Source organism: Podarcis melisellensis (assembly GCF_964234715.1).
Source record: "Podarcis melisellensis genome assembly, chromosome: 2".
Lineage (NCBI taxonomy): Eukaryota > Metazoa > Chordata > Lepidosauria > Squamata > Lacertidae > Podarcis > Podarcis melisellensis.
The window spans coordinates 44266816-44284625 of NC_138529.1; the positions used below are offsets into that span (position 1 = coordinate 44266816).

General features: G+C 41.7%; 3 long non-coding RNA genes across 10 annotated transcripts in view; 2 read left to right on the plus strand and 1 right to left on the minus strand.

The window, feature by feature from the left end:
* LOC309363137 overlaps positions 1-4241 on the plus strand; it is a 62216-nt gene extending 57975 nt beyond the window's left edge. For both annotated transcript variants that reach the window (XR_014165263.1, XR_014165264.1), the window contains exons 2-4: positions 2058-2098; positions 2487-2522; positions 4205-4241. This is a non-coding gene — a long non-coding RNA (uncharacterized lncRNA). The remainder of the gene's footprint in view (positions 1-2057; positions 2099-2486; positions 2523-4204) is intronic.
* A 1874-nt stretch (positions 4242-6115) lies between these two features.
* LOC309363131 lies at positions 6116-12281 on the minus strand. 7 transcript variants are annotated; one of them, XR_014165251.1, is made up of 4 exons: positions 10989-11560; positions 10210-10336; positions 8471-8661; positions 6116-7755 (listed from the first exon to the last, which is right to left on the minus strand). It is a non-coding gene; the product is annotated as an uncharacterized lncRNA (long non-coding RNA). The 7 variants fall into 7 exon arrangements; XR_014165252.1 differs by having other exon boundaries at positions 8332-8661; positions 10989-11558; XR_014165249.1 differs by lacking the exons at positions 8471-8661; positions 10989-11560 and adding an exon at positions 12240-12281.
* On the plus strand, positions 12278-14946 carry LOC309363143. The gene is made up of 2 exons (XR_014165271.1): positions 12278-12489; positions 14746-14946. It is a non-coding gene; the product is annotated as an uncharacterized lncRNA (long non-coding RNA).
* Positions 14947-17810: the final 2864 nt, after the last annotated feature.

Genomic DNA, 17810 nt, shown 5'->3' on the forward strand with positions numbered 1-17810 from the left:
CTAGGATGAGAGAAAGTGATTGGCCCAAGGTGACCCAATGAGCTTGATGCCTTTGGAACCCAGCTCTCCCTAGTTCTTTAAACATTACATCACACAGCTTCTCTGTTGCTCTCTACTCCCTCTGCCTAAGCCACCTTAAAATGCTAAATTCTGTTTTGTTGTTGAGAAAAACTCATCACATCTATCTCGACAGAATCCCCGCAGACCTGACTGTGTGCAGTGCTACAGAAAGCAAGGAGTGATGCTCTGCCATGCTTTAGATCCTGCTGATAGGATGCCGCAAGGCACTTGTACGCAGAGAGGAATTCAAAGGAAAAAATAATAATAATCAGACAACTTAGGAGCAGCTCATAACTCATTCTAATCAGTATACCACTGTGTTGGAGATGGCTATTACAAACAAATAAATACTATCAATTATTCTCCCTTTTTTGTATTTAGTATGATGCTCTCAGCAGTGATTGCCTGTATTATGGAATTACAATGGTAACCTAAGGGCTGTTAAGAGATGCTGATGCTGTGAAAAAGAGGAAGTGCTGCTGTAACGAGAGGCCTCATGATCAAAGCACAGGTGTTGGCACATCTGTATGGGGTAGTGATTCCTAAACAATAGTCTGGAGAGAAACACCTCTACTGTTTTTAGAGATGGCTGAATCGTTTGGTGGTCATCCTGAAAATCAGTGGTGCCCTTTAACTAATCCTGCTGTACATCTGAAAAACCCTGAGGAATGTTTGAAGCATTCAAAAGGAATACTTGAATGATCCCGATTGATGTCCCCCCTCTCCTGGCTGTGACCTCCTACTTGAAGGAAAAATAAATCCCTACCTTGGTTTGGACACAGACAGGAACCTTTCCCTCATATTTTTACATGCCACCCCAATCTCTGAGCAGTGTGAAATTTCAGGTATAGCAGGAGCACTTACCTGGGACTGTGTTCCCTTTTGGACAATGAGGCACTGCAGGGTCTGTGATGCCTTTATGATATATGGTATTATTTACACATATACAACCTGTGTCTACTAAAGCAAACAAAACCCACCAATTAAAAAATAGCCCAGGTACACTAAAAGCAGCAGATAAAATGTTAAAATCAACCACTAACACACATGAAATATCCTGTGACATCTTTCTTTCATCCTTTTTAGCTCTGCATTTTACAGATGAAATATCCTGTTAGTTCTGGGACCAGTATATGTGGCTTCTCTGACAGAATGGGATGAATCTATTTTTTAAAAATCCATTCATGTAAGGAAGCCCACTCCACTCTTGTCTTTGTGTGTGTGTGTGTGTGTGTGTGTGTGTGTGTGTGTGTGAGAGAGAGAGAGAGAGAGAGAGAGAGAGAGAGAGAGAGAGAGAGAACTTTAAGTTAGGAATGTATGTCTGCCTCACTGTCTGGCCCACCAAGAGAAACTATCTGTCTGGGCCCATCAACCTTATTTGTGCTAAGCCAGACACACCATTTCTCCATCTAGCTCAGGTGTGGTGGACTTGTATTCCTTCGGAAGTTCTTGGACTTCAGCTCCTTCCAGTTTCAGCTAACATTGTCAGAAATTAGGAGAGTTGTAGCACAACAACATCTGGAGGGCCACATGTTCTCCATTTCTGATCTAGACCACTATCGTCTACTCCGACTAGTACCAGCTCCTGCTACCTGAAATCTTTTTAATTTGCATTGACAGGGATTGAACCTGGGTCTCCCTGTAAACAAAGCATGTATTGCACTGAGCTGTCCAGTCACTGTGATCACACTGCTGTTTCTTTCTTCATCCTTTTCAATCCCTCCCTTATACACCTTAACTTTGAGTCCCAAGACCAGCCTTCCCTGATTCAGTGCAATGTTGTTGTTGGACTACAACTACCATCATCCTTGACCATTGGGGCAGATTAGAGTTGCAGTTCAAGAACATTTGGAAAGCATCAGCTCAGGGAGGACTACCCTTGGCTAAAGAGCTCAAACCCAGAACTTCCTGTTCTCAGCTGAGAGGCACGAGAGTTTGCCTTTTGTTCCTGCGGGTTTTACTAATTCTTACTACCTATCTTTTCACAAACTTTTTAGATAACACAAGTTGTAGAAGAACCCTTCCACAGCATTTCTCGGTAAGTTTTCATTAAATGGGGTCATTCATTTGGATGCTAACCCATGCATCAAAAGCTCCAGGTCTCCAACAAGGATTTCTCTTGTCCAAAAATAATTCTAGAGATAAGTCATTTTTAAAAAGAAATCCAAGCAGAGAGAGCCATAAATCAATGTAAAATAGAGCAGAGTGTATCTTTTTCATGAAGAGTAATTTGTGTGCTATGTATAAGGGCAAAGAAAGGGTAATTTCTATTCCCTGGGCAGAACACATGCATGCCCCTAATCTTGAAACAAAGTGATCTATGAGTTTTATCAAGTAGCTATCTCTAATCTGTTTGTAGTGGCAATTAATACTGTATGGATAAAATGTCCTAAATTAACTTGAGTTGTGTTGATTACTCCCTACAGTGATACTTGATTGGAGGACGTGGGAGTATTGAACAGGTGAGTGCTTATAATATAGGAAGTGCTTTGGATAAGATACTCTTGATAGTCTTTACTTGCTGTTCAGGATTAGATACTATAACTTCATTAACATTTTGAAATGAAACAAGAGTTGGAATTAGTTCATGTTAAAACTTCCCATTTTCTAACCCCTCCAGTACTTTGCCTTTCCAACTCACAGTGAGGGGGTGGCTGGGTGTGTCTACACAAAACCTGTTGAGAAAATTAGAAGCACTTAATAAAGGCCCATGAGGAAGTGCTTCCATTCTTTCCGTGTTGCTGTTGTTGGAAAATAAGTTTTGGTAAAATGAAGATGGCAGAGGGATCTGCAAGGCCTCCAGGCCTCACCATGTATCTGGAGCAGGCCAAGGCCTGAAGCTCAGAATGGTGTGAGCTTTGAGGCTAATTGATGAACTGAGTATCCCCAAATAACTCATTTTAGGACATATCATTCTGACTGATTCAGGAACCCATTGCTTACTACTGAGAAGTTAGCACATCATGGTGACATGGAGGAGGAAGTGAAGGGGGAAGTATCCTTCCTCTACTTTCCCTGCTGCTACTGCTTGACAGGTAAAGTAAAGGGAAGTGTTTGGGGAGTCAGGGACTGGCAGGGAAGACTTTTAAGCAGACTAGCAGATGTCCGGGGCTAGTAATTCTTCTCCTGCTCAGATTTTGATCCATGCTGGAGAATACTTTGTGGGCTTTAAAATTTCTCTTCTCACTTAAAGTGACCTTTATGAGTCCCCCAAGCTTTCATTCAAACCCGTCTCCATCAGCATCTCTGATCCTTTGGGGATAACATAAAGGCCCCTATGAAAGATGGAGGTGAGTTTGGATATGGAGAAGAAAATAGAGTCACAGATTTGGGGTACTTGAAGTTAAGGGAATGGTTATTAGATCAGCTAAAACTCATATGGGCATAAAAGCAGCTCATGCTACTCTTCTCGCCTACTATCTTATGAGGAATCTTTGCTAATCATATAGTTCAAAACAGAAATATCCCCATGTTTCTGCTTTTCCAACAAAAATTGCCAGTTGCCTTTCAGAATATGAGTTTCCTTTAAGACGTTACACTTAATACGGAATTTAGAAATCGCAGGTGGGATATATACTCTACGAAGGTCCCATTAATAGTTACTTCATCATTAATTATTGCTGAAGGCAAGAGTAAATTTTAAATGATATCTTTCTTGTGCAAAATTAATACATGTCCTAGCAGAGTCCTTCAGTCTTGGAAAATATAGGAACATTTTTTTTCCTGGTGTGAAGCCTTTTAGTAACTCTTTAAAATGGCTTGGGAGCCGGTGGACTCTGGAGTAAGTCTTTTCATAAGTGCCTGTTGTATAACAGATTGATGCAAGCTTACAGCTTAAATTACACAATGACGTAGATGAATAAGGGCTTCAGTCATCAAAGCTCTTTCTTCTGGTGAAAGTCTCGCTTCCTTAATCACTGAGGCTGTAATGAACGGACTTCTTATGTCTGCCTCTCATCTTATTTGCTTCCACTTAAAATGGTAATTCCATCTGGTCCTTCAGAGATGTGTCCAACTAAAGTTTTAATTTCTGCTGAGGCCCATTGCCCTTTGAACGATAAATTACTAATAATAAAATAAGAAGAAATGAACTCTTGACCTCTTATGTAACCCAACTCCTGATTTATATTTTTATTTTTAATAGTTTTGTAGAGGTCAAGGAGAAATCTACCGCCTACTCACCCCAGAGGACAGGATCACACTTCAAAACGACCTTGACAGATTAGAGAACTGGGCCAAAACAAACAAGATGAATTTTACCAGGAAGAAATGTAAAGTATTTCTTTAATGGAGAAATGTTTTAATGGAGAAATATTGCACTTGGGCAAAAAAAATGAGAGGCACAAATACAAGATGGGTGACACCTGGCCTGAGAGCAGTACATGTGAAAAGGATCTAGGAGTCTTGGTTGACCACAAACTTGACATGAGCCAACAGTGTGACGCGGCAGCTAAAAAAGCCAATGCAATTCTGGGCTGCATCTATAGGAGTATAGCATCTAGATCAAGGGAAGTAATAGTGCCACTGTATTCTGCTCTGGTCAGACCTCACCTGGAGTACTGTGTCCAGTTCTGGGCACCACAGTTCAAGAAGGACACTGACAAACTAGAACGTGTCCAGAGGAGGGCAACCAAAATGGTCAAAGGCCTGGAAACGATGCCTTATGAGGAACGGCTAAGGGAGCTGGGCATGTTTAGCCTGGAGAAGAGGAGGTTAAGGGGTGATATGATAGCCATGTTCAAATATATAAAAGGATGTCACATAGAGGAGGGAGAAAGGTTGTTTTCTGCTGCTCCAGAGAAGCAGACACGGAGCAGTGGATCCAAACTACAAGAAAGAAGATTCCACCTAAACATTAGGAAGAACTTCCTGACAGTAAGAGCTGTTTGACAGTGGAATTTGCTGCCAAGGAGTGTGGTGGAGTCTCCTTCTTTGGAGGTCTTTAAGCAGAGGCTTGACAACCATATGTCAGGAGTGCTCTGATGGTGTTTCCTGCTTGGCAGGGGGTTGGACTTGATGGCCCTTGTGGTCTCTTCCAACTCTATGATTCTATGATTCTATTCTATGATTCTTGTTCCTTTTATGACATACAAAGGAGCAGCTGTTTGCTTCTTGGAAGATGCACTTCATGCCACAAGAATTGCTCTGAGGTTATATGGACAAGCACACCTAGTGTGGATACCTGCTGTGAAAGTCTTACTTACAAGGTTCCTCACTTTGGTGGTAAACACCAAAGAAATACTTGATGCTTGTTCTTTGCCTAATTTGACTGAATGTTTATGCTGCAGTATATATCTTGTTCTCCTATACTTTCTGTAGTGCAGAGGCAGCCAGCATGTTGTCCTCCAAAAATTGTTGGTGCTGCCCAGTGGTCAGGGATGTTGTTGGATTCCAAATCGCATCATCTGAAGGGAGCCACATTGTCTGTTCTTGCCTCTTTGCACATGACTCACTTACAGAAATTACTTTAATTCTGCAAATGGCTTTAAAAAAACCAAGAATGTGTCATTGCATAAAATGCAGACAAATTTAAGATCCCTGGATAAATGATATTTGCCGCATATTGTACAAATTTTGCTTTCTTCACCCAGACTCTGGAGTATGATTAGCCTTCAGGTATTCAGGTCTAAACCACAGAGCCTAGGGCTTGCTGATCAGAAGGCTGGCGGTTTGAATCCCTGCGATGGGATGAGTTCCCGTTGCTCAGTTCCTACTCCTGCCAACCTAGCAGTTCGAAAGCATGTCAAAGTGCAAGTAGATAAATAGGTACCACTCCGGTGGGAAGGTAAACGGTGTTTCCGTGAGCTGCTATGGTTCACCAGAAGCGGCTTAGTCATGCTGGCCACATGACCCAGAAGCTGTCTGCAGACAAACGCCAGCTCCCTCAGCCAGTAAAGTGAGATGAGTGCCGCAACCCCAGAGTCATCCACAACTGGGCTTAACAGTCAGGGTTCCCTTTACCTTTACTGTTAATTAATAAAGAAGATGGAGAAGATCTGCCTTGGGTTAACTAATCTAGTTAACTAATCTAGTTAAGCACGCAGCTACACATAACTTTGCTTAGAATCTTTATTGATTAATAGTCACATTTTCATGTTGAATCAAATGATCACATCCCTTCAGATAGTGAGAGCACCAGGTTACAATTAAGAATTTTATATAAGAATACATCTGTTTGCTTTGTTAAATAGTTTAAGGCTGGAAATCAGAAATTAATTTGGCAGACCATTCATTGGTTGTGTTTGGACAGAGTTTTATAATTTAGCCTGATGTGCATGAGCAAAGGCCTACCAGCATCCTCCAATGTGGACACAAGGAAAAGATGAGAAGCTTTTACATACGTTTTCTTTTGTTTTTAATTAACTGCAGTTTATCACTATGTGAGAAGCTGAGGAAACTGTGGTTAGATTAACCAGGAATGTTGGAGAATATGGACAAAAACAGAAATGGGAACAGAAATTGTTGATGTTTTCTTATTCATCCCATATCCAGAACAAAAATCAATCCAGTGAATTTGATCAGTGTTTGATTTTGGTGTGCAAATGATACATAACTGATTATCCCTCCCATCGCCATTTGCATTGTGTCTCCTTTGCATCAAAATGAATGGGTAGAATAGCATGATGGCAGTATAATTTATGTAATTCCCATAATCTCACCACAGCAGACAGTAAAATGAATGCTGTAGTGTTGGGTGGAAGATGTTCTGTAGCAGAGCAGAAGCAGTGCTGCATGTGATGAATACAGGGCAAAATGTAAAACAATGCCTTCTTATATCGTTGCTCTTAACTATAACGTACTGAAACAAGCCAACAAGGTTTCAGACAAAACATTAAACTTTACTTAACTGAAAATGACAGTGATACATTCTGATTCACTCCTTACATGCTGGAGAAGGGAAAGTGGGACTGCATCAGCCTGGGGCTTGGTCATGTAATGTGATGTCACAACCAGATCACTGAGACAGGAAGGAGAAAATATGTTTTCCAGACATTTCTTGATGAAGGCTGCAGTCCTTTATACATTAACCTGGAGCACGTCACAATGAACTCAGTGGGGACAAATTCAGACAGCTGCCCACAATTAATATGCTCCACTTAGTCCCTTGTGTATCAGTGGATCAGCTCCAAAAGGGAAGAACTGAGCATTGTGGCCTGATAGGAAACACAGGAAATCGTGCTATGGGAAATCCTCTTAGTACTATTATAGGGCAGGGATGTCCAACAGGTTGATCACGATCTACTGGTCGATCATGGGGGGGGGGTCCCCCCATTGTTGACTGTGGGTTGATCATGGGATGCTGACCCCCCCCCCCCCCCGAGAAAACTTTTGCTTCCTAAAAAAAAGCTCTACAACTTTGGTAGAGCACTGCCAGTTTTTTTTATAGTGGAGTAGATCGTAGGCCCTTGAAAGTTGGACATGCCTGTTATAGCTATGATCTGCTAAGCAATGTGCTAGTCTGCCAAGGGCTTTAGTTCTTCATATTGGGGGGGGGGCAGTGTAAAGGCAGAAGGGTAAGGTAGAGGCGTAAGTGTGATGCATTATTGGAGCTGTGCTTTTATATAAAATGTTAGAAGAGTCTTCTATAACATTATCTTTCCAAGAGTGGTACATCATCTGCTTTGTAGACAGAATATCTCTGGTTCAGTCCCTGACATCTCCAGATACGGCTTGGAATGCCCCTTATCTGAAAATCTGAAACGTGAAGAACCACTGCTAGTCAGAGTATTATTATTATATACAGTTTACAATACAAAACCATAAAACAAATACCATAGTAGCAAAAAATACCCCCCAAGTTTAAAAAGCCATAGATTGCTTAATTAGTCAAAGGCCAAGGAGAAGAGGAATGTTTTTGCTTAAAGATATGTAACAAAGGTACTAGGCGAGCCTCCCTGGGGAGAACATCCCACAAGTGGGGAGTCATGGCAGAAAAGGCCCGTTCTCATATTGCCACTCTCTGGACCTCTCATAGAGGAGACACATGAATAAGGGTCTCAAATTATGATTACTGTGTCCAGGTTGGTTCATATGGGGAAAGGCAGTCCTTGAGGTATTGTGGTTCTGAGCAAAGTAGATAATACTGAGCTAGATGGACCAATTGTCCAGTTCTGTATAAGGCAGGTTCTTCCTAAAAGGTTTAGAATGAATTTATTTTTAAATTCTGTGTTAATTTTATTGTTGTTAGCCGCTCTGAGCCCAGCTTTGGCTGGGGAGGGCAAGATATAAATAATAATAATAATAATAATAATAATAATAATAATAATGTACCTATTATTTAAATATTCGTCCTTTTGTGTGATAACAGACCGTCTTCCTCCTTCCTGACAACCACCTTGGAAACTGTGCACCAGCGCAAACTTTACTGCCAGTGTAGACTTTGGTGAGCACACATAAACCTACAGCTCACCAAACCGTCTGTTTCGTCCATGAAACTCCAGGTGTATAAGAAATTTCAGTGAGTCCATATGCCATTCTAACTTATTAAAAGATAATACACGTTCTGTTCCATTCCACATTGTCTGCCTTTGCAATTGCTTTTCCAAATGCCGCTATAGAAGTCACAGTTTTGTATCTGCTCCTCTTTAAATGCTACATCTCCTGTTTGGGGCAAAACAATTTCAGGAAGAATAGTCATTATTGAATTTACCACCTTCTATTGTCACAGGAATAGTTGTAATACCAGTCATGTAAGCCTACAAAATAAAACCTTGACAATTTAAGAAAGATAAGCAAAGAAATATCTTACTTTATTAACCTTTTTTGTACACAAGCTTCTCTGTGTCTCTATTCCTTCAACAGTTCCATACATTTCCTCAATATAACACCTGGGGTGACTTACTGACTTTCAAAAATATCCATTAAGGCTGGAATTAGATGCTTGGTGACAAAACACAGAATATCCAATGCAAAGTGGAGAGGGTGTTCATAGTGGAAAAGTAGTAGGCAGGAGGGGTTTAGTTAACTCTTCTCTCATGTATTGCTTTTCTTCCGCAAAACACCTTATCCTGGGTTGTTTTTCTCTCAGAAATAGAGGGAAGGGTTTGCAAGAAAAATAGCACCCAGGGAAAAGTTAAGTACCGCATATTGTTTCTACCCTGAAAATGTCCTCTATATTATAGGCAAACATTACCTTGGAATCCTATATAATATAGGTCATCTGCAACTCAGTCCACTGAAACAGGAAGTGTCTCAACAATCCACTGCAGAGCAGGGGCTGGATCATTAGGAAGTGACTGCAGCTATTGGTGGACCATCTGTTCTTCAAGTAGGCATCTTCTTCAAGTAGGCATCTTCAAGTAGGAATAGCCGCTTACCTGGGGCTTGGGAGGAAGGTGTGTTTGCCACACAGTACAGCCATGGTTGGTCTTGCATGGCTGGGGAAGGGAATGGCCACCTGGTGCCATCTACCTCTAGCCATGTTGGACCCTCCAGTCAGGGCGGGCCTCACCCACAAGTCCAATCAGGGGAGTCCATTCTTTTGGTTCAATCTGCATCAGTTGCAGATGTCATGTACCTGTCATGGCAAATTCCTCTCTCTGAAACCCTGAAGAGCCACTGCCAGTCAGCATTTAGAAAATACTGAGCTGGAAGAACCAGTGTCCTATCCCAGTTTAAGGCAGTTTAGATATGTAAGGTCCTGCCAAGGCTCCAGTAATTAGGTAGCAGCAGTCTTTCAATTAGTGGTATCAGTGAGATCAGTGAAGCCGTCTTGCCTGGACTCTCTCTCTATCGCATGCGGTTGCCTCATAAATCTTGCCAATCTTCATCTCCCACTCTGCTGCAGCTTGGATTTTCAATCCTGGCATTTTCTCTGTCTGTTGTTCCATGCAGCACCCTTGGAGGAAATGATTGCACCTCCAGTACACCTCCAAGAAGACACACAATCATCACCTTTGCACAAGCTGGAGTGATAGCCACACTTTCAGAAATGGTCAAATGAATTGCCCAATAACTGCCAGGAGGAACTAAAACCTAGCCATTGCTCAATCAAACTAATAGTTGAATCATTACTAAATGCAAACAAAACCTCTTTACCTATACAGATAAATGTAAACTAGAAGGCCTGGTGGATTACAGCGAAATTGCTTAAGAGCACATTTCTAAATGAATGTAACATTAAGAGATATTTAAAAGTCAATAGCTTACCTACAACTATATGGCTCTCTTGGCTGAATCCAATATGTGAATGCTCCACACAGCTTGATTCTTACCTGCTTAGCATTAAGATGCCAATCTCAGATGCACTAAAGCCACAAGCCAAGCCTTGATAATCCTGTGATAAAAGGAAAGTATAGTTTTTGTTCTTTCTCTATCCCTTTCTGTTTTTTGAGATTTTAAAGTACAAAGCTCTCTGGGAAGGGCAAAGGGCCATGGATTTTGATTGTTTACATTTGAGCTCATGGGTTTAGTATTGTATGGGAGCAGGATGAATGTCATAAGAACTTCCAAAAGAGTAGCCATATTAGACAGGAGCAAAACGAAAAAATGTTTGCACATCAAACTAAGAAATTGCTCTATGAACGTCAAAGGATTGTGTCTTCTCATCCACTTGGGACAGAATAATGTAGTTGTTTAATAAGGAAAGGGGGGAGTAGATAAAACAAACAGTTGTTATGGCTGAAATTTGAATTGAATGGCTGGTGTAGGAGAGTTGGGTCTCTAATGGCTTTTCCTCTCATTTTATTGTTGAAAATTCCTCCTGCAAGTGCTTTTATAGAGTGGCTGAGGAAACCCAGCCAGATGGGTGGGGTATAAATAATAAATTATTATTATTTTATTATTATTTTTATCTCAACTAGTGTAAATAGAGCTGGTGGTTGAATTCTTGGTGGGAAATTTGCACTAGGGAAAGGTTTAAGTCTTCTCTTCTGTGCCAGCCCAAAAGGGAATCACAACACTACCATAATGGGCTTATCTACACTTACCTTTCCTCTGCAATGTAAAGCTCTGTGTCTGAGTGTGTGTTTTTCTCTCTGGTGCTTTCCCTGTGAAAACCCACTCTTTACCGCTGAATTGGAGCAAACAGAAATGCACAGAAAACCCAATTTCTCATTTGTTGTGCTTCAGCTCTAAAGAGCACTCAGACACAGAGCTTTAAAGTTCGGGCCTGTGCCTAGAAACTGCGGGGCAAACAGTTAAGAGTGGATAAGCCCAATGTGTGCTTCTGCCTTCATCTTGCTCCCAAATCAATCCAGGTTTCATTTAGAACTCACACAGACCCCATTTTACTGTAAATAGCTGCACTTGACTGTCTGTTCATTTCTGTTAATGGTTCTGTTTAAAGCCGTAAATGTCTTAAGTCTCAAACATCTGAAGGACCACCTATAGACTGTCTTAGGTGCTGAGACCTTGGAGGTTCTGCCACAGTCAGAACATGAGAATGAGAGAGGGCATTCCTTAAGGCAGTGATGTCCAAACTTGGCCCTCCAGCTGTTTTGGGACTACAACTCTCATCACCACTAGCTAACAGGACCAGTGGTCAGGGATGATGGGAATTGTAGTCCCAAAATAGCTGGAGGGCCAATTTTGGCCATCACTGCCTAAAGGTGTGGAATCCCTCCCTGCAGAGGTATGTCTGGCACCTACACACACACACACACACACAGACACACACACACTTTTCTTATTTGAAATTTTTTTGACTGATTTTAATGTTGTATTTTTATATTGTACTTTTACCTGTCCTGGGACCTTATGGTGGAAGGCAGATTAAAAAAAAATCCAGTAAATTATGACCACCATCATCTCAGCCCCCATATAAATATAAGTTTCACAATTCATGCCTGATGTTCACCACTGAGTCTTAAGTATATATTTGTGTGAATGGCTGACACAAAGGTGAATAGGAAGAAGAAAAGGAGAGGGTATTGTACAGGTGAGGGAGCTGAGCATTTTGGCCAGTATAGGTTTAAAATTTTGATTACAGACAAGCAGCCCTAGGCCTTGTGGGAATTAAACTCTCATTCCCATTTACAGAGTTCTGCAGAACAGAGCCCAGGTCATTTGACTCTTTAATTAGTTCCCTTTTCCCTCCTATAAAAACTATGCAAGACAGTAAGTTTGCTCAGTGTGCTTCCACTTGTTTGATTAAATATACAAGCCAGGTGTTACTTATGGTACTAATACATATTACATAGATTTGTATCTAAGACAAAAACTGTTACAGATGGACTAACTCTGAGGCAGGCTGTTAATAACTGCCATAACTGTACCAACTGAAATAACTGCCTCAGGCTTATGACATCACAGAGTACTATGGCCTTGGTGAGCATTAAGCCTTGACTTAGCATTTTGGATGCTTTCATCCCAGAAGCTTCATGTGTTGAAGTGCCTTTACAATACAACTCATGGTGACATTTTGCATTCCCTCGCTTGCTTGGCAAAGAACCTGACGACAGATGTGAATGAATGAAAAAGATGTCGAAGGTGATGAGGCCTTTTCGAGAGGCATTCTCTCGAGAAACCAACAGCTGAGCCACAATACATGTCCACAGTACAATACAAGCCGCCCTTAAACATCTTCATTTCAGTGAGGGCATTCAGCAGCCAATCTTATGTGGTGGTTTAAGGCAAGTCATTGTCTCTCAGCCCAAACCATATCATAGGAGCTGTGAGAATAATAAAAAAAGCATTGTAAAGCATCTTGTACAATAAAAATAAACACAGAAAACATAGTCTAGCTTCTATCTATCTATCTATCTATCATCTATCTATCTATCTATCTATCATCTATCTATCTATCTATCTATCTATCTATCTATCTATCTATCTATCATCTATCTATCATCTATCTATCTATCTATCTATCTTATCATCTAACTATCTTTTTCAGATCTGCATCCCATCCTTTCTCCAAAGGGCACAAGGTAACTTACATAGGGGTTATGTATATTTTATCCTCTTAGGTAATTTAGAGCTTGTTCACACATTATACTGAACACAGATAACAAGCTGTCTCTACACATGTACAAATGTTTGTGTGGAAGAGTGTACACTCTTTGACGTGTTCAGTTGAACTGTTGTGTACACAGGTACAGAGAGTACCATCCATTAGACTTTACATGTGAATTACGATATGTGTGTACAACTTAATTGTTTATGCACACAGCCCATACCATCATCTAATGTAACTTGTGAACATCCCCTTAGACTAAAAGGTATGTCATCAAAGTTGCTTTCTCCGTCCAACATGGCTACACCATCACAATGGCTTCATGTTAGCCTGATCATGTGCTCTACTTAAGAGAGACACTTTGTTTCAAGGGCTGTTTGAACAAAGTCTGGTGTAAAGAGAAAGAAAGGAGAGAAGGGACTTGGAGTTTCACATCAACAGCATCTAGGAAGCAAACTAAGCAAGTACACTGGTCCCATGGCCACAGCCATGAGACCTGCTGTATACCATGAGACCTGCTGTATATGATGAGTTCTGCTGTATACCAGGCATAGGCAAACTCAGCCCTCCAGATGTTTTGGGACTACAATTCCCATCATCCCTGACCAATTGTCTTGTTAGCTAGGGATGGTGGGAGTTATAGTCCCAAAATATCTGGAGGGCCGAGTTTGCCTATGCCTGCTGTATACTCTTTCACCCTCTTTCTTTGGTGATTGATTTCTTCTTCGGAGCAATGTGTAAGCGGCAACCCTGATAACGTGAGTAAATATGTTTTCATAATGAGCCCAAAAATCACAAGCATGATCTGTACCAGGGAACTAGCAGTCCTCAGGATGTTGCTTTTTTCAAACTCCCACAAGCCCCAGGCAGCATGGCTGATGATCAGTGATGATAGGAGCTGTAGTTCAACAACATCTTGGCCACAGATTCCCTAGCCTTGATCTATGCATGACAACAGAGGTGGAGAACCTCCAATCCACATGCCTAATTTGGCCTAGCATGGATCCTAATTTGGCCCACAAGGCCATTTTCCCCAAACCATTCCCAACTGCCACACATTGTGACTTCACATGTGACATTAGCTGTGGGGTAAGTAGAGATGCAGCTAGATTAGTTCTGTGACCAAGAAAGCAGGATTGAAGTCATCTGGGTTAGAGCGCCCAATCCCCTCTCCACAATACTGTTCCTCATCCCTTATCAGAACATTTAATCAAATGGGCCATTGGCGATCATAGCTGGCCCAAGGGTACCCAGTAACCATCATGGCTGAACAGGGACTTGAACCCAAATTTCCTCAGTGGATGCTTTCCATTCCACTCACTACATCACCCAGGCTCTCATAAGCAATGTGTGTGTTTGTCTACACAATGTGGATCCTGTTTGGGAGAAGCCAAATTACTAGAGCATAGTAACATTAGAAGCCATTGATGAGATTGCTCAGAATTTGCACCTTAACCTGCAGTGCTGCGTTTTAAATTTTTTAGATGTCATGCATGCTGTTTTCTAAAACCTTGTTCTTCATTTAAAAGCAAAGACATGTTTCATGAAGGATTATCCAAAGTGTTCCCCTGCCCTTTCATAACTCCTTATTGTGTAAGGACATTCTCAATCATAGTTGAATGGAACCAAAACAATAGCCAAGCAGCTTGCTGGGCATAGATTTAGACAAAACAACTTTGCCAAAATCTACTGGGAATCTACTCTAGAGAGGGAAACCACCATCCTTCCAGTTCTTGCCAGCACAATTCTGCTGGCACTCATGTTGGCTCTGATTTGAACTCTTTGCACAGGCCTATTGCCATTTGCCTTGAAGTACTTGAAAACAATTGGAACAGATGGGAAGGGAGCAAGATCTTCTCCCGACTGCTGCTCAGCCCTGCAATTCCATGCAACCAGGATTGGGACAGTTTCAAAAACAGAGAAGACATAAACGGCACAGGGGCAGATGCTGTACATAGTGTTGAATAATACAACAATTGCCTCCATTCACAGCTCCTTCACGTGCAAGAGACATTTTGTTGGATGAATGGCCACAGATGAGATTGAATGACAAGTTATCTCTTTATTGGGCATGCCTGGTTCCTTCTCCCCCCCCCCCCTGCCGAGAGGAAAATGTCCATTGGAAAGCAGAATGCAAAAGGCAAATGAGGATAAACAGTGAATAACACACACACACACACACACACACACACACACACCCTTGGACATCACGAAGGCACCAGCATTGCCAAACTAGGCTACTTATCCTAGATTATGAGATAGTTTAATTGAAACAAGATTGCAAGACTTGCTTGGTCAAATCCATGTGTCTTAATAACAGCCAGTCTGGATGCTTCTGGATGCTCAGAAGCAGAACCTGAATGTGATAGTCTTCCTGCTATTTGTCCCTGGGAACCTGGCATTTAGAGGTAGACTGCCCCTGTACATGAGAGTTTCATTCAGCCATCGCTGCTCTTGGCTAAAGGAAAACTCCCCCACTAATATGGCTGTGTAAGTGAGAGAGAGGGAGAGGGAGAGGGAGAGAGAAACCAAACCAAAAAGAAACATTGCTTCTCTGTTTTAAAGGTTCTGAGAAAGAACTCCCAATGAATTATTCTAGATTTATGTCTATCTTTCCCTCTATAAAAATAAGCTTATTGGGTTAGCGCCAATAAGGTAGGCTTTTAGTACACTTCAGCGGAGGCAGAGAGAGAAAATACTTCTGTAATGCATTCTGTCACCTATTTAAGAAGGAAAATGGCTTGCCAAATATTCATTGATTCCTGTCTGTATTTATGCTTTTTAGTTCTGTACTATTGCTTTTTATTGGGATCACTTTACTTCTCCTCCCTCCTGCCCTCCTAGTAATCAGCATCAGCCTTCGCTTCAGCACACTTCTCTTGGAATATTATATATCTATGTGGGTGTGAGCAAAACATGGGGATTTATGTGTGTGTGCCCAACAGCCTCGTGGAATGTTTTTTTATTATTATTATCGGAAACAGCTCATGAACTGTGACGATAACAGAGCCAAAGGTACATATTTCAACAAAAGTTTCAAACATCAGAAGAGAAGGAGCAAAATGTCAGTGGGGAGAGTGGGGGGCAAGAGTTGATTTCAACGCAGGAAGAGATTTCAAAAAGTGATGGCGCTGAAATTAGGAAACATGGAGTCTTCTAATGGTCAATTCTCCCCACCTGGCATGAAAAGGAACCAAGTACAAGCCATGCCAAATTCCAAATTTGAAGTCTGACTTGCATCTAATTTATTGACCTTATATCCAGGGGCACTGCTACCACAGATGCCACCCCCCCCCCACTTGCATTTGGACGTGTGCTGGGAAAGGTCTCTCCTGAATGCTGTAAATGTCCAAGGCACTAAGGGGGAATCTGGTAAATGTAATTCTCCTGGGTGTCTGAGTCCCCAAGTGTGACCGGTGGGTACCCAGGAAATTACACTTCCCATGGATCTTTGCACCACATGTATGGTGACCCACAGAAAGTCCTCCAGCCACACCTCTTCTCGTTGTCACCCCTACCAAGTAAGTGGGAAGGGGGCAGTAGGAAATGTTTCATGGGCTCATTTATGTCATTAGAGATGTGACAGGGTCTAAAGTTTGGAACTGAGCTTCAAGGGGAAAGAGCCATCTTCTATTAACAACCTCTTTGCTTTTTGCTGAGGGGAATGTGCCCATCCCTCATCGGTTTGCTTGGATTGTGATTACGTATGGTGAATTTATGTAACACAACTGTGTGGGGCTTTTGTTTGTGTGTTAGTTTAGATTGCCCCATCAGGGTAAGCCCAGGACACTTTAAATCAGAACTGGCACTGATGGCTTGCATCGGCAGGGAGCTCAAGTGTGGAATCATGAGATGTCTGTGGTCACCGTGGTCAGCAAGGGCAAGTCCCAAGCAAAACTCCACAGAACAAACATTCCATATTTTCTCAGGCGCTTTTCTCTGCAGCTTTGGTATAAATAAACCAGCCTTCCTTCCTTATCAGATATCATAGGGGTGGGTGGGTGGAGATTCAGCACTCCAAAGATTCCCTTTGGCTCCCTACAGCCCAGCAACGATTCCACACTGCAACAATTCCATTTATGCGGGGGGGGGGGGAGGGGAATTAAGCAGCAGGTACTTTCTACTAAGGTCATTACTTTAAGCGAACCCCTAAGCATGTCTGCTCAGAGGTTAAGTCCCACTGAGCTCAATGAGCTTACTTTCAGGTAAGTATGGGATTGCAGTCACAATCTCCCTGCTAAAGTTATGCACATCTTTTGCCAAGTTTGCCTGACATTACTTCTAGAAATCATATACCGCAGAGCTGGATACACCAATCTCCCAAAGCTTAAAATGCCATTTTCATAAGTGCCTCATCCATCTGACGATGTCACATGTGGGAACAGCAGCACAGTCAACATAGCAATTCGCTGCATAAAAATGACTGCCTTTGACACAATATGAAGAGAAAAAAATGTTAATGAAACCAGCTCTATAAACAACATTTCTGAACACTGAATGAAAGATCTGGGCAAATCACTCTTCCCGCCCTGCCCCCGGTGATCTCTATTTTAGGGGAAATGTTGCAATAATTAATAATTGATGTATGCTACAAAAGAACTGAATATTAGGACACACTTGATTGCATTAAATTTTGACTTTCATTTTGCATATCTATTCAATAACCATTAACCAGAGCGAGAGGGAAGAAATATAATATGTTTATAGTAAATCATTAAAAGTGAAGGGGAAAAACTACAGCAAGCCAGAACTTGCCACATCCCTGGAGTTAAAAACAGATTTAAAAACACGAGACCCATAAAAGGTGACAAGCACAGACCACGTTGCTTGAGAGCAGGGGTGGGCAACCTACGGC